Source organism: Drosophila willistoni, unplaced genomic scaffold (genome assembly GCF_018902025.1).
Source record: "Drosophila willistoni isolate 14030-0811.24 unplaced genomic scaffold, UCI_dwil_1.1 Seg193, whole genome shotgun sequence".
NCBI lineage: Eukaryota > Metazoa > Arthropoda > Insecta > Diptera > Drosophilidae > Drosophila > Drosophila willistoni.
The window spans coordinates 1-16027 of record NW_025814158.1 but is presented as its reverse complement, the minus strand read 5'-3'; positions in this window follow the sequence as shown (position 1 = coordinate 16027).

Genomic DNA, 16027 nt, shown 5'->3' with positions numbered 1-16027 from the left:
CTTTGGTGAAATTGCGGATCAGCGAGCGGAAGGTCAAGCGAATCCTGCTTCACCTTATTCGGGACGGCGCGGGACGGAAGTGCTTCAGCTACACTAGGCAGCACCACGGCGACTGCTTGGAACCGTCGCAGCGGTTCGTCAGGAGGAGAAATCTGTAAGCGGCACACTTTTGTCGCCGCTACCAGCATCGCATTGCCCAATGCCGGCGAATGCTAGTTGATACTTTGCAGCTTGGAGGATTAATCAATTCAAACATTCTTGGGAAATAAAGGACGCTTCGGATCCCATATCAATCAAAGCGCGGATTGGAAACTGCTGGCCACGATGATGAATAGTTACCCTTGCAGTACCCAGGAGGCCAGTGTTGCGAGTGGAGGCAAAGTAACTACCCACGTTTACATGAGGGCTGCTGGAAGAATCGGAGGACGCAGGATTCGAGATTATACAAGCATCAGGTGCTGAGCTCTCTGTACTTGAGCGGAAAAGGCCTGAGCTCGTGCCGTAGGTTTTCGGCTTACGGATGGAAAGGTCTGACCGCTAGAGCTTGGTTGAAGGACATCTGTGGCCTCTAGTACACGGTGGCGTTCAGTTAGGAATCGATTAAGGTCGTCCAGGATGAGACGGCGGTCTTATTTGGAACGGACTGTTCCCACAAAAGGGGTGGATTTGGGCATTTTGCTCGTACAGATTGCTATAAGAAGGATTCCCAATTGTCTGTACGAGCTCCGGAAGCTCAAGACCGGTTAAGCAACCTTGAATTGAGGTCTGCAATTCTCTCAACGCTTTGCCAGACTCTTGTGTTACAGCTGGGATCTGTAGAAGCTGCTTAGCTTGGCTCATAATCAATAATCGATTATTTTCGTACCGCGCAGTGAGGTTATCCCACGCGGACTGGAACCCTTCATTGGTCAAGGGTGACCTAGAAACAATGGCTCTGGCTTCACGCGAGTTTTGCAACTTAAGTGGTAAAGTTTCTCCACTTGTGTTAGGCTTGGATTATGGATAAAAATCGCGGTAAACAAATCACGGAATGTAGGCCAAGCCAGGCTGTCTCCGTTAAAGATTTCGACTTCGCACGGGGGAACTGTGTGGCTTTGATGGTGAAATCGACGGAGAGCCTGACTGGTGGGGGAGCCATTTTTGTGGACAACTGCTCGATTCGCTCTCCAAACAAAGTCGCGCCTCGCACATATACCATATAACAATAATCATGTTTAGCTTTAATTGTAGCTATGTGCTTCGGACTATCGTCGTTCTTTTGAGCCGTCAAGGCTTTATAGCATCGTGAAAACTCTGCCTCGACTTTTGCCCAAAGTGACTTAAGCTGGTCTAAGTGTATTTTAATAGAGACGAGTGGCGCATCGTCAGCTAAAGACTGGGCCTCGCGAGCCTCGAACGCCGTTAATGCCTCGCACACGGCAACAAAGTCGGAAAGAGACATCGTAGAGTGTCCTCTGGGCTATTACGAATCGAATGGCAACAAACGTGGACTTAGAGCTCTCAAGCGAGGAGATCGAAACGAAGCTGTAAGTGGACTGTATAATTTAAGGATAGAGGAGGAGTGAGAAGGAGAAATGTCTCCTCTTTAATGACCACAATGAGTAAGCAAAGATCGCATAAATGAAATTAGAAGGATTTATAATTTTCCTCGCAGTTGTGGGAATAATTATAAGGATATATAATCACTTGGATATTAAAATTTATACAATGTGGAAAAATGTTAAAATTTATAAGAGTATTTAAAAATATGGAAAAATTGAGATCAGTAGGATTGGGAGTGCCGATAACTTTTCAACGAAGAAAAAAAACTTGGAATTAATTCATTAAACGGACAAGATCAATTTCATGGATCTGTGAGGAAAAGATCAAAATGCACCAAGACAAGCAAAAATATTAATTCCATATAAATAAAAGGTTTTTATTTTTCTTTAGAAAATAGTTTGCGAATTAAATTCAATCAGTCGATTGAAATATTTTTGCACAATACGAAAATCACGAAGGAAAATATGGATGTCGTGACCGAGTCACGGCTTGGCTCAAGTGTCAGCACTGATGAGACTTGAGTGTCAGCACTGATCGGGAGTCAGCTGTTCTGCCGTGTTTTTATGTTTTGTGAATTTAATTAATTGTAAATTGTTTAACGAAAATCACGATTTCCTGCTTTAATTATGTAGGTTTCGAATTATTAAATTGCGGAAAGCCAATCGGAGTGGCTGCAATTAATTTTGTGTGGGTGAATTCAAATTGTATGTGGACATATGTATGTATGTACATACATATGAGAGTGGTTTACCGCGGCAAAAATTAAATTGTATGTACATAAGTATGTATGGATGTAAAAATTATTTGACATAAATAATTTGTGCGATGGACTAATGATCAGCCCGTGAAGTGTACTTTACACTTTAAGTAAAGGTAAGTGGTACTTTCTCGATTATTAAACACCTTTACTTGCAGGTTAGAAAACAGCTGTTTTTACATGTATGTATGTATGTATGTATATGTGTGTATATACATACATATGTATTGCTATGCAATTGGACTTTTGGACAATCAGAATTTCGAAGAATGAAAAAAAATGCACTTCCTAAACACAAAAATGATCGGGAAATACATGTAACCCTTGGAACAGGTCAGGTATGTACATACAAGTATACAGAAGTGTGTAGGTCGCTATGGAAGAGCGGGAAACCTCACACTTTTGTAAGTTTGTAATGGGATATAATAAGAAATGTTGTACTTATCAGGAATTCCGCCGATGCAAGCTGGAATAGCGGAAGGATATCCGGCTCGAAGGACCAATGTTTTGTGGAGGGGCGGAAGGACCCGAGTAAGCCTGAAGTGATTGGCGGGTGCCAATTTCTGCAGGGGTATGTTAGGTGTCCCGACACACACGAGAATGTTTCGGTTTGAAAACAGGTATATTATCGAAAGCAATGAAAGAACGGGTGTTCGGGTTAGATGTTCGTACTGGATTGAATATGGCGATTTACCGAAGAACCCTTCGTCACCCTCCTCAGTGTGACCGAATTCGGTTTTGGAAAAAACCCTACCCCTCACTCTCTGCTGTTCACCCGGTGGCGTGAACAGTAATGAATACGCAGTTACTATTATCTGTGATCTGTCCAAATATCTCATATCAATACCAATACCAAAGAAAGTGCAAAAGCGGTTGCAAAGGCAATATTTGAAAAATTTATTTTAATTTACGGCTCAATTAAAACAATTCTAACAGACATGGGAACAGAATATATGAATTCAATATTAATAGAACTCTGCAAAAATTTTAACATAACAAAAATTAACTCCACGGCTCACCATCATCAAACTCTTGGAACAGTATAAAGGAGCCATAGAACTTTCAATGAGTACATCAGGTCATATGTATCCATTAAAAAGGACGATTGGGACGAATATCTAGCATACTTCACATATTGCTTTAACACCACTCCATCCACCGTACATGGTTATTCACCTTTTGAACAAGTCTTTGCGAAACATTCATCCCTTTCTCATCTGAGATTGTAGATCCTATCTACAACATTGATGACTTCAATAAAGAAATAAAATTTAAACTACAAATAGCACAAAATAGAGCAAAACTGCTTATCGAAAAATTTAAAGCATTACAAAAAGAACATAAGATAAACACAAAAAAAGTATCACTAACTGAAGGACAAGAAATACTTTTTAAACTAGAGGGCCGGGGCTAATTTCGACCGCGTCAAAGTTTGTATACCCTTGCAACTTTTATGGTAACTCTTTCCTTACCTATAGGCTAAAGGCTAAAGGGTAATGTTTGCGAAAGAACGGCCTACAATCTTAGCATAGGAAAAAACTAAGTTATTGACCAAAGTCACTGTTTTCGAAAGATCGTTCCTATGGGAGCTATATGATATAGTCACCGATCTTGATCAAATTTGGCACAGTTTTTTTATAGGTGTAATAAACTCACAAATATTATATTTCATGACAATAGCTCAGAAATAACGAAGTTATTAAGAAAAGTCACTGTTCGTGACTTTGCCATTTGTATGGGAGCTATATGATATAGTGATCCGATCCGGCTGATATCGTTGATATCGTTAAAAAGCCCGGTTGTGAATTAGTAATTAGTAATAAGTAATGAATTACCGGTATACCTGGGAATGATCTCTTAAAAACGATGGCTATGTGTAGTGTCCGATGTGTCTGGGAATTACCCATTCCAAATGGAAATTGCCGATAGTTTTAAAATATCGAGGGCCCCGTAACAAGTTGACTGCTGCAGTGGGTGACTTGTCCAACGTTACTGCTGCGGCTGACGCTTCGGGACCGCGACCTCTCGTTGGCATACCCACCAAAGAAACATATATTTTGTTTTCTAGCTAGACCTGTTGTCACATCTGATGATGTAATAGCCTATATTCGGAAGAAAGTTAAGTCGTCTCGAATATTGCGGTGGAGAAGTTTAAATTTTCTTATTCTCGGGTTATTTCGTCCTTTAAAATTAGTGTTTCTGCCAATATCTTCGACACTATATGTCGAGAAGATTTTTGGCCTAAACATATAATAGTTAAGGAATAACTGTAAAAAGAAAAATCGGCAACCGATTCGCTTGCCTACAGCAACAACTAAAATTTTCCTGCACATCAGCATCTGCTGGTGTTCAAAAAACTAGCTTCGTCCCTTAACCTGGGTTACCAGAACGTTAGAGGACTGAAATCTAAACTTCCCTAATCTCTATGTAGATAGTCTTTCTTTTGAGCATAACAATCTAGCTTTCACAGAGACGTGGCTAAAACCTGATATTGCTGATGCATCGGGTTTTTCCACAAACTTTTCTATTTTCAGACGTGACCGGATTTCTTGCAATAGGTGGTGGCGTTCTGATAGCTGTTGATGCTGCTTTATCATCTGAAATGATTCAATTTTCTAGTACCCAGGAGATTGAGTTTGTCGGTGTTAAAGTAAATTTTAAATCTTTTAATGCTTTCATTACTTTGTTCTATATTCCACCATTGTCAGACATGTGGTATATTTAAATCATTTAGAGGCAATTCAGTTTGTCTCCTCTTTAGTTTCGAGTCAAGACATGCTCATAGTTGTAGGTGATTTTTTTTTACCCGCTTTAGCATGGTCACTAACAGATGAATCTACCACGTTGCTGCCCTCTTTGTCACATGACTTTTATTGATGGCCTTCTAGGCTTATCTTTATCCCAAGTCAATCCTGTCTTAAATTCTAATGGAAAATCGTTAGATCTTATTTTGTATTGGATTCTTCTTATTGTGAGGTTTCTAGATCGAACCATTTGTTCTTCCAGAAGACAAATTTCATCCTACATTAAATTTAAAAATTGATTTTCCCTTGCTTTTCACCATTACTTGGTTCAAATGAGTTACCACTAACTAGGTGCTTTCGTAAGACTGACTTGCCAGCCTTAATGAAAACATTGCTACTACCGATTGTCTTTGAACAATTGTAGATATGAACTGTTTTTTCTATGATACTCTAAAATTCACTCTTTTGATATTCTCCTTGGAGCGGCTTAACAAACCTCCTGGTTCTCTCTCGCGAGCTATCCAATTTGAAAAATGTGAAGACACGATTTATAAGAAGTTTCAAAAACACCGTCGTTCATCAGATTGCTCTGTATACAGTCGCTCGTAAAATTCATGATGCTTAATACACAATGCTATAGAATTATCTTCAGCGGTGTAGCTTCAGTTTTCTTCTCACCCTAAACAATTTTAAATTTTGTTAATTCTAAACGTAAGACCTCTGTGCACCATCTTTGTCTTTTCAAAATAAAAAGCGAGCACTGATAGGCAATTGCCGATATTTGCGAGTTTTTTTCAAAACAACTATTTCCTCAACGGAATATCGAGCAAGTCCGTATCCTTATCATTTAAAAAAAGGCTAATTGCATTTCAATCCGTGATTGATGAAGTTCTATTTTAGCGAACTTAAATTAGTTAAACCTGTTTATTCTCCGGGGGCAGACGGTATTCCCTGTATGTGTACTCAGGTTCTGTGCAAACGCATTATGTAAACCCATTTTTAAAATTGTTTCTATTGTCTGTAGAATCTTCCTCTTTTCCATCTATTTGGAAGGAGTCGTATATTATTCCTCTGCATAAAAATGGCAAAGTCCGAAGCCCTAACTATAGGGGTATCTTCAAAATGTCCGCTATTCGGAAGCTTTTTGAGAAAATTATAAAATTTCAATTGCAACATTTTTGCAGCTCTATTATTTCGTCATCTCAACATGGGTTTGTGAAACGTAGATCTACAACCACTAACCTTTTTAGAATTTACATCAATAATTATCAAGGGGGTTCAAAAAATGGTAAACAAACTGATGTCATAATACACTGACTTCAGCAAAGCCTTTGATTCCGTTAATCATACCCTATTACTTTCTAAGCTGAGCGACATTGGGTTTCCACCCTCTTCGTTTCTTGGGTTCGAGAATATTTAACAAATAGAAAACAGAAGGTACTTTTAAGTCTTTCCGTTTCCATTTTCTGTGACTTCTGGTGTACCTCAAGGTAGTCATCTTAACCCTCTGCTCTTCACACTATTTATTAACGATCTTCCATCAGTCATTTTTCATTCGCGTGTGCTTTGTATGCTGACGATTGTCAAGCTTTTTCTTACTTATAAAGATACAGATTCATTTAGTCGGCTACAAGCTGATCTTAAACTTTCAATTTCTGGTGCCAATTTAATCTACTAAATCTTAACACTACCAAATGTAAGGTAATGACTTTTTTTCGTAACTCTCCTCAACTGGTCACTATTTTCTAAACAACAGCCTTTAGAACGTCTAAATAAATATGAATGAATTTGGGCGTACTTATGGACCAATAAGTTAAATTTTTTTAACACCCATATTTTCCACCACGGTCGCAAAGGCCATGAGTGTCCTGGGTTATTAAAAGATGGTCACAGAAATTTGATGACCCTATACAACTAAAGTTCTTTTTTTCGCTTGTCCGTCCTATTTTAGAGTATGGATCTTGCATTTTTCACTCAATATATGAGTCGCACCAGAATTAGACTAGAATCCGTTCAAAAGCAGTTTTTTTTATTTTGCTCTTTCGTGGCTTAAGCTGGGATCGCAATGTCAATTTGCCTTCGTATTCTAGTAGACTTCTTTTGATTAATCTTCCGTCCTAGCTCCTAATTGGTGATATCGACTCGCCTGAGTATTAGCTCAGGCGAATCTGTGGTACCATGTAGACGGAGTAGACATCTTTAATACCTTTATCCCTTAGTCGTTGTTCTTCTACTATGCTATGCATGAACTTTTAGGTTCTGCTCTGATTACAATCTTCTATCCCTGTAATCGGCTCAGAGTTTTATTAATATGCTTAAAAACATCTATCCTATCCATTTAGTTAATAGATAGCTTTTTAGTATTATGTGTTTGTCTGTCTTTTCTATGTGTATTTTGTCCACTGCGATTCGTGCGTGCGTTATACGGCTGCACCCCTCGGTCGGTCGGGTGGGAGGTGGGCAGTTATCTGCTTGGGCTCGCGGCGTAACAGGCTTTGTCTGGTGTCGTAGGGGCCACTTGACGTACTGCGCATAGTATCGTCAAGTCCGCTAAAAAATGCCCAAATAAAGGAATTTTACCAGTTCAAAACGATTCAAGATTACCCGACTCCCAAGAATGGCGACGAAGCCAAATTGTAGCTTTTTGTAACTACCGCAGATTCATTCCAAAATTTGCATAACAGGCACAATTTATCAATAATTATCAAGGAAAAATGTAGAAATTCAACTGGGATGCAAACTTGTCAATCAGCTTTCGAATACTTAAAACAATAAATTAAGTCACCAAATACACAAATATCGGAATTCAATAAAATATTTGATTACAAACTGATCAGCAGCAGTTTCGCATGTGGAGCCGTCCTCAGCCAAGAATATGATTGGACTCCAAATACCCATATCATACTCATCTAAAGCATTTTACCAAAGGCGAAAGCAATAAGTCAACAATCGAGCAATAATTACAGCAAAATAACATTGGGCATTCAATTAGAACTGACCATCAGCTATTAATTCTATTTTCCTTAAAAAATCCTCGTCAAAAGCTTACAAAGAATAAGGTTAAGATTTAGAAGTGTTTGATTTCCAGATTTTACTATATATCAAGAGGTCAAGAAAATTTTCGCAGCAGATGCTCTCTCGGAGGCGAAAAAGATATAAAAAACATAGAAAACTAATAAAATTACAAAGAGCAAAAAGATCAGAAACAAAAAATTAAAAAAATAAGGAAATAACATTAACAATAACAGAATAGAAATACCAAGAAATTAATGAAATAATAAATCTAACGAAGCCAAAAAGTATGCCCAAATTAGATTCAAATACATGTTTTATTACCAAAAATTAGAAAAAGTTACTCCCTTTAACATAGGCGATTTGATCAAATGGAAGATTAGATCTAGATCTATGTCTTCAAGGCTTGAAAAAGAAGCCGGTGCTCAAAAGAATCTATAAACTGAAGTTAGACATGTCAGAAACTATTTTAGGTCATTTACACTCAATGAATTAAAACAAAAGGAAAAGACACATACATTAACATTTAGAAATAACAGTTATACCGCAAGTAAAATAATAAATAATAAAGAAAAATAAGAATTACATTAAATAAATATCATAATGATCAAATAGAGGGAGGTCACTGCGGGGTAGACAGAACGCTAGGAAAAAATAAAAGAGATTTTTTTTGAAAAACACACATGTCTCGAGTCGTTGCAACATACATCAAAATTGCGAATTTGGCAAACTTGGCAAAACAACAGACACAACCACTCTCCATTGATATAACACCAACCCCTGCAAACCACTTTTTGACACAAATAACAATAGATACAAGTGGACCATTGCCGAAAACAATAAATGGTAATGAATACGCAGTTACTATTATCTGCGATCTGTCCAAATATCTCATATCAATACCAATACCAAACAAAAGTGCAAAAGCGGTTGCAAAGGCAATATTTGAAAAATTTATTTTTAATTTACGGCTCAATTAAAACAATTCTAACAGACATGGGAACAGAATATATGAATTCAATATTAATAGAACTTAAGCAAAAAAAAACATAACAAAACTCTCCACGGTCAATATCAAGGAACAGTATATAAAGGAGCCATTAGGAAAATGAGTAATCAAGGTTCATATGTATCCATTAAAAGGACGATTGGGACGAATATCTAGCATATCTTCAACATATTGCCTTTAAACCACTCATCCCCGTACATTTGGTATTCACCTTTTGAACAAGTCTTTGCCGAACATTCATCCCTTCTTCATCTGAGATGTAGATCCTATCTACAACATTGATGACTTCAAATAAAGAAATAAAAATTTAAACTACAAATAGCACAAAATAGAGCAAAAACTGCTTATCGAAAAATAAAGCATTTACAAAAAGAAAGCATTAAGATAAAAAACACAAAAAAAAGTATCACTAACTGAATGACAAAGAAATACTTTTAAACTAGAGGGCGGGGGCTAACTTCGACCGCGTCAAAGTTTGTATACGGAATATAGGCTAAAGGCTAAAGGGTATGTTTGCGAAAGAACGGCCTACAATCTTAGCATAGGAAAAAACTAAGTTATTGACCAAAGTCACTGTTTTCGAAAGATCGTTCTATGGGAGCTATATGATATAGTCACCGATCTTGATCAAATTGGCACAGTTGTTTATAGGTGTAATAAACTCACAAATATTATATTCATGACAATAGCTCAGAAAATAACGAAGTTATTAAGAAAAGTCACTGTTCGTGACTTTGCCATTTGTATGGGAGCTATATGATATAGTGATCCGATCCGGCTGAATCCGAGATATACAACGCCTGCAGTATATACAAGCCTACATGCAAAATTTCAGCTCTGTAGCTCCAACGGTCTAGGAGAAGTTTGCGTTGATCCAGACGGACGGACAGACGGACGGACGGACGGACGGACGGACATGGCTATTTGAACTCGTCGTGCTGATCAAGAATATATATACTTTATATGGTCGGAAATGCTTCCTTCAATGCGTTGCACACTTCTGACCAAAAATATAGCCTTTTTGCAAGGGTATAAAAATGAGACAGGACATAAATAAGAAAAATATTAGTACGGAATTTAACATAACCTTGTCAACATCTGTTTTTTTTTTTTTTTGTCTTTTTGCCTCACAGAGCCATTTTGGCCCATTCCACCACAATTCACAATCTATTAACTTATTTGGATAAATATCCCTTGAAGCTACGTCTGCAGGGTTATCTTCAGATTTTACATGGTTCCATGTTATTTCTTTGATTTTATCCTCCATTATCCTTTTTGCGACGGCTTGCAAATTTTTTTTTTCAATAGCACTGTTTTTTATCGGGCACAATGTAATAGTAGAGTCGCTCCAAGCATACTTTTTAGCTGGAAAGTAATAGATTGCTGGACTCTTTTTTAGCATTTGCGATAGCAAGTGTGCTGCACATATTTTTCTATTTTGATAGGATTAACTTTGTTCTTACTGGCTATTAAGGTAACTGTCTCACCAATTTTAGCATATGGGCATTTCTGCGGTGTAGCTACAGACATTCAAAGTGAAAAAAATTTAGAACAAGACGCTTTTTTAAATTATTTTTTTTTTTATTACATGCCTCTTGTGTTAAACTTTATTTTACACTCAAGAGAATGTAAGCTGTAATGTATATTGTTTTTTAAATTTTGTAAAATGTGACGCAGTTCGCACGGACAAAACGGAAGAGTTTTGGGAAGCCATTTGCTTAAGAAAGGATTTCAGCGGAACTAGAGATAATTTTAACGTAATTTTTAAGGATCATTCTTGAATGGTATTTTCAAAATATTTTTGTTTCATATACAAAACTTTCACATTTTGCTTTAGAAAAATAATTCAATTTTTTCGCACGGACATGTCAAAAGTTACAAGTACACAAGTGTTGTACTAATATTTCAAATTAAATATAAAAATTTTAATTTTTTTGCAGTTCAAATTGCAAGCCGTTCGGTACAAATTTCGCACATACCGTGTCGAACGGACAGACTTTAGAAATTTTTGAAAATTCAATATACTAATTTTTTTTCTTATTGTTTTTTTTCAATTTAGAGTTGAAAACTATATGTGCTCCCCAACTTTTCAACTTCTCTTGAGTTCTGAGTCTCTTGATTTTGGCACAATGTCAACTAATCCTCTTTTCGGTGTCGAACGGAACTTATAAAAGTGGGCAAGGGAAATTCAATAATTTACAAATTATGCGGGTTGCATTATAATCCCGACGTTTTTTTTAATTGATTGTAATGTGAGAAACATTTTTTGTTAAACCCTTTTTCTTGTAAAAGCTTGCCTACAAAAGATAGACAATAAAGAAAAAAAGTTATTAAAAGTGCTAAAATAAAATATAAAAACATTGCGGTAAACTAATATATTCTCAGAATACATAATATATTAAAATTAAAACATTTTTTCTGATAAGAATTAAAAAAAACAAAGAGTTTCAAGATGGTTTAATTTTTTGCTCTTGGTTAACACTTCCGCGGAAATGCCCATATACCACCTGCATACGCCTTTTTCTGAAGCGGTAGCAAAATTCAGAGAATCTGTAACGACGACTTGGTGATTTCCTGATTTGCTGCTCGCCTTATATAGGCATCCTGGGGCCTCTAGAATCACTTGGTGTGATACCGCTATACAGCCGGTAACTTCCATCGGACGCTCAGACGTCCAGCATAATAGTGCGCGTTCGCATCATCCACTGGTACCGCGCTCACTCTCCACTCCATAGACTCATGCATAATTAACTCTTAGTTCCTCCACGACTCGCTCTTCTGTTCCGCGTATGGGCCCATGCCCTACTCTGATGGGAGCATAGCAGCCCTCTCCCCTTGCGTGTACATTCTCCATCCGTTTAGTTCTTTCACTCTCTGCCTCCCCGCATCTTCCGCTGTGATGAAATTCGCTGTTGGTCGTATGCGGTTCGATCGAACATGTTGTGTCGTATCGTATGTTGCGTGTTTTAATTGTAGCAACATGCTGCCAAAGATTACTCTTCGCAACATGTTGCCGGGCACCATGAGTCCTTGTCTTTGCGTATGTTTTCTGTGTATTGCTTCTTATTAATTACTTGTTTGTTGTATGGGACATTATTGTCAGTATTATGTTCCATACAACATATTAGGCTATGTCTTGATCCATCGGGGTAATCTGGTTTCTTCCAGATACACCAAAGTGTCCTTGAAGGATTTCCATTCTGTTGTGTCGTTATCGGACAACTCTTGATCCCAATTTTGCTCAGATAGCCACAACTTTTTCATGAATAACTTGCCTATTACCTTTACAGGTGCTAGCCAACCTAGTGGATCATAAATCTTGGCTAGTGTGGATAGCACCACTCTTTTATTTACTTTTCTGTTCTCGTCAGAGTGTACCTTAAGCTTAAATTCGTCTTTAAACGGCTCCCACTGCAAGCCCTAGGTTTCAATTGCTTCGTTCTAGTCAATTTTTAATACTTTATTATCGCCTGTATCAATAACCTCTTTAACAATTATGGATCTATTCGAGATCGATTTTCTCAAATTCATTTCTGCCTTTTCCAGCTCTCCGAGTACCTGCTGAGTTTTGTGTTTTGATTATTGTACGGTATATTACCTTCAGTCAGTCAGTTTAAATCTATACATGTAGAATTCAACTCGGATAATTTCAATAATCACTTTATCCTGACCTCTCTTTAGCGGACGTTGACGATACTATGCGCAGTACGTTCAAGTGGCCCCTACGACACCAGGACAAAGCCTGTTACGCGCGAGCCCAAGCAGAAAAACTGCCCAGCCAAGCAGAAAACTGCCCACCACGATATCACCAATTAGGAGCTTGTGCATAAAAATGACACCAAGCATAACTCTACGGTTAGTTTAGGGACGGAAGGTTAATCAAGAGAAGTCTACTAGAATACGAAGGCAAATTGACATTGCGATCCCAGCTTAAGCCACGAAGAGAAATAGCAAAAACTGCTTTTGAACGGATTCTAGTCTAATCTGGTGCGACTCATATTGAGGTGACCAAATGCAAGATCCATACTCTAAAATAGGACGGACAAGCGAAGTAAAAGAACTTTAGTTGTATAGGGGTCATCAAATTCTTTTGACCATCTTTTAATGAAACCCAGGACACTCATGGCTTTGCGACCGTGGTGGAAATATGGGTGTTAAAATTTAACTTATGGTCCATAAGTACGCCCAAATCATTCATATTATTTAGACGTTCTAAAGGGCTGTTGTTTAGAAAATAAGTGACCAGTTGAGGAGAGTTACGAAAAAAAGTCATTACCTTACATTTGGTAGTGTTAAGATTTAGTAGATTAAACTGGCACCAGAATTGAAAGTTTTTAAGATCAGCTTGTAGCCGACTAAATGAATCTGTATCTTTATAAGTAAGACAAAGCTTGACATCGTCAGCATACATAAGCACACGCGAATGAACAATGACTGATGGAAGATCGTTAATAAATAGTGTGAAGAGCAGAGGGCCAAGATGACTACCTTGAGGTACACCAGAAGTCACAGAAATGGAAACGGAAAAAGAAGACTTAAAAAAGTACCTTCTGTTTTCTATTTGTTAAATATTCTCGAACCCAAGAAAGGAAAAGGGGTGGAAACCCAATGTCGCTCAGCTTAGAAAGTAATAGGGTATGATTAACGGAATCAAAGGCTTTGCTGAAGTCAGTGTATATGACATCAGTTTGTTTACCATTTTTGAACCCCTTGATAATTATTGATGTAAATTCTAAAAGGTTAGTGGTTGTAGATCTACGTTTCACAAACCCATGTTGGGATGGCGAAATAATAGAGCTGCAAAAATGTTGCAATTGAGAAGTTATAATTTTCTCAAAAGCTTTCGGAATAGCGGACAATTTTGAGATACCCTATAGTTAGAGGCTTCGGACTTTTTGCCATTTTATGCAGAGGAATAAATATACGACTCCTTCCAAATAGATGGAAAAGAGGAAGATTCTACAGACAATAGAAACAATTTTAAAATGGGTTTACATAATGCGTTTGCACAGAACCTGAGTACACATCCAGGAATACCGTCTGGCCCCGGAGAATAAACAGGTTTAACTAATTTAAGTTCGCTAAGAATAGAACTTTCATCAATCACTGGATTGAAAATGCAATTAGCCTTTTTTAAATGATAAGGATACGGACTTGCTCGATATTCCGTTGAGGAATAAGTTGTTTTGAAAAAACTCGCAAACATATCGGCAATTGCCTGATCAGTGCTCGCTTTTTTTATTTGAAAAGACAAAAAAGATGGGTGCACAGAGGTCTTACGTTTTAGAATTAACAAAATTATAAAATTGTTTAGGGTCAGAAGAAAACTGAAGCTTACACCGCTGAAGATAATTCTTATAGCATTGTGTATTAAGCATCATGAATTTTGAACGAGCGACTGTATACAGAGCATAATCTGATGAACGACGTGTTTTTTGAAACTTCTTATAATATCGTGTCTTCACATTTTTCAAATTGGATAGCTCGCGAGAGAACCAGGGAGGTTTGTTAAGCCGCTCCAGCCTACCAAGAGGCACACAAATATCAAAGAGTGAATTCAGAGTATCATAGAAAAAACGAACAGCCGAGTTCATATCACTACAATTGTACAGATAAGACCAATCGGTAGTAGCAATGTTTTCATTAAGGCTGGCAAAGTCAGTCTTACGAAAGCACTAGTTAGTGGTAACTCATTTGAACCAAGTAATGGTGAAAGCAAGGGCAAATCAATTTTTAAATTTAATGTAGGATGAAATTTGTCTTCTGGAAGAACAAATGGTTCGATCCTAGAAACCTCACAATAAGAAGAATCCAATACAAAAATAGATCTAACGATTTTCCATTAGAATTTAAGACAGGATTGACTTGGGATAAAGATAAGCCTAGAAGGCCATCAATAAAGTCATGTGACAAAGAGGGCAGCAACGTGGTAGATTCATCTGTTAGTGACCATGCTAAGCGGGTAAATTAAAATCACCTACAACTATGAGCATGTCTTGACTCGAAACTAAAGAGGAGACAAAAAGATTAAAATTTACTTTAACACCGACAAACTCAATCTCCTGGGTACTAGAAAATTGAATAATTTCAGATGATAAAGCAGCATCAACAGCTATCAGAACGCCACCACCTATGCGAGAAATCCGGTCACGTCTGAAAATAGAAAAGTTTGTGGAAAAAACCGATGCATCAGCAATATCAGGTTTTAGCCACGTCTCTGTGAAAGCTAGAATGTTATGCTCAAAAAAAAAACTATCTACATAGAGATTAGGAAGTTTAGATTTCAGTCCTCTAACGTTCTGGTAACCCAGGTTAAGGGACGAAGCTAGTTTTTTGACACACCAGCAGATGCTGATGTGGCAGGAATAGTATTAGTTGTTGTTGTAGGCAAGCGAATCGGTTGCCGATTTTCCTTTTTTACAGTATATTCCTTAACTATTATATGTTTAGGCCAAAAATCTTCTCGACATATAGTCGAAGATATTGGCAGAAACACTAATTTTAAAGGACGAAATGTCCGAGAATAGAAAATTTTAAACTTCTCCACCGCAATATTCGAGACGTTAACTTTCTTCCGAATATAGGCTATTACATCATCAGATGTGACAACAGGGTCTAGCCTAGAAACAAATATATGTTTCTTTGGTGGTATGCCAACGAGAGGCCGCGGTACCGAAGCGTCAGCCGCAGCAGTAACGTTGGACAAGTCACCACTGCAGCAGTCAACTTGTTCACGGGGCCCTCGATACTTTTAGAACTATCGGCAATTTCCATTGGAATGGGTAATTGCCAGACACATCGAACACTACAATAGGCATCGTTTTTAAGAGATCATTCCCAGGTGATACCGGTAATTCATTACTAATAGCATTCACAACCGGATTAGGAGTGGACGGTGCATGAGACCGGTCGGGGACGATAAGAGACGCTGGCGGATCTACAGATACAGAAACACGCCCAAGG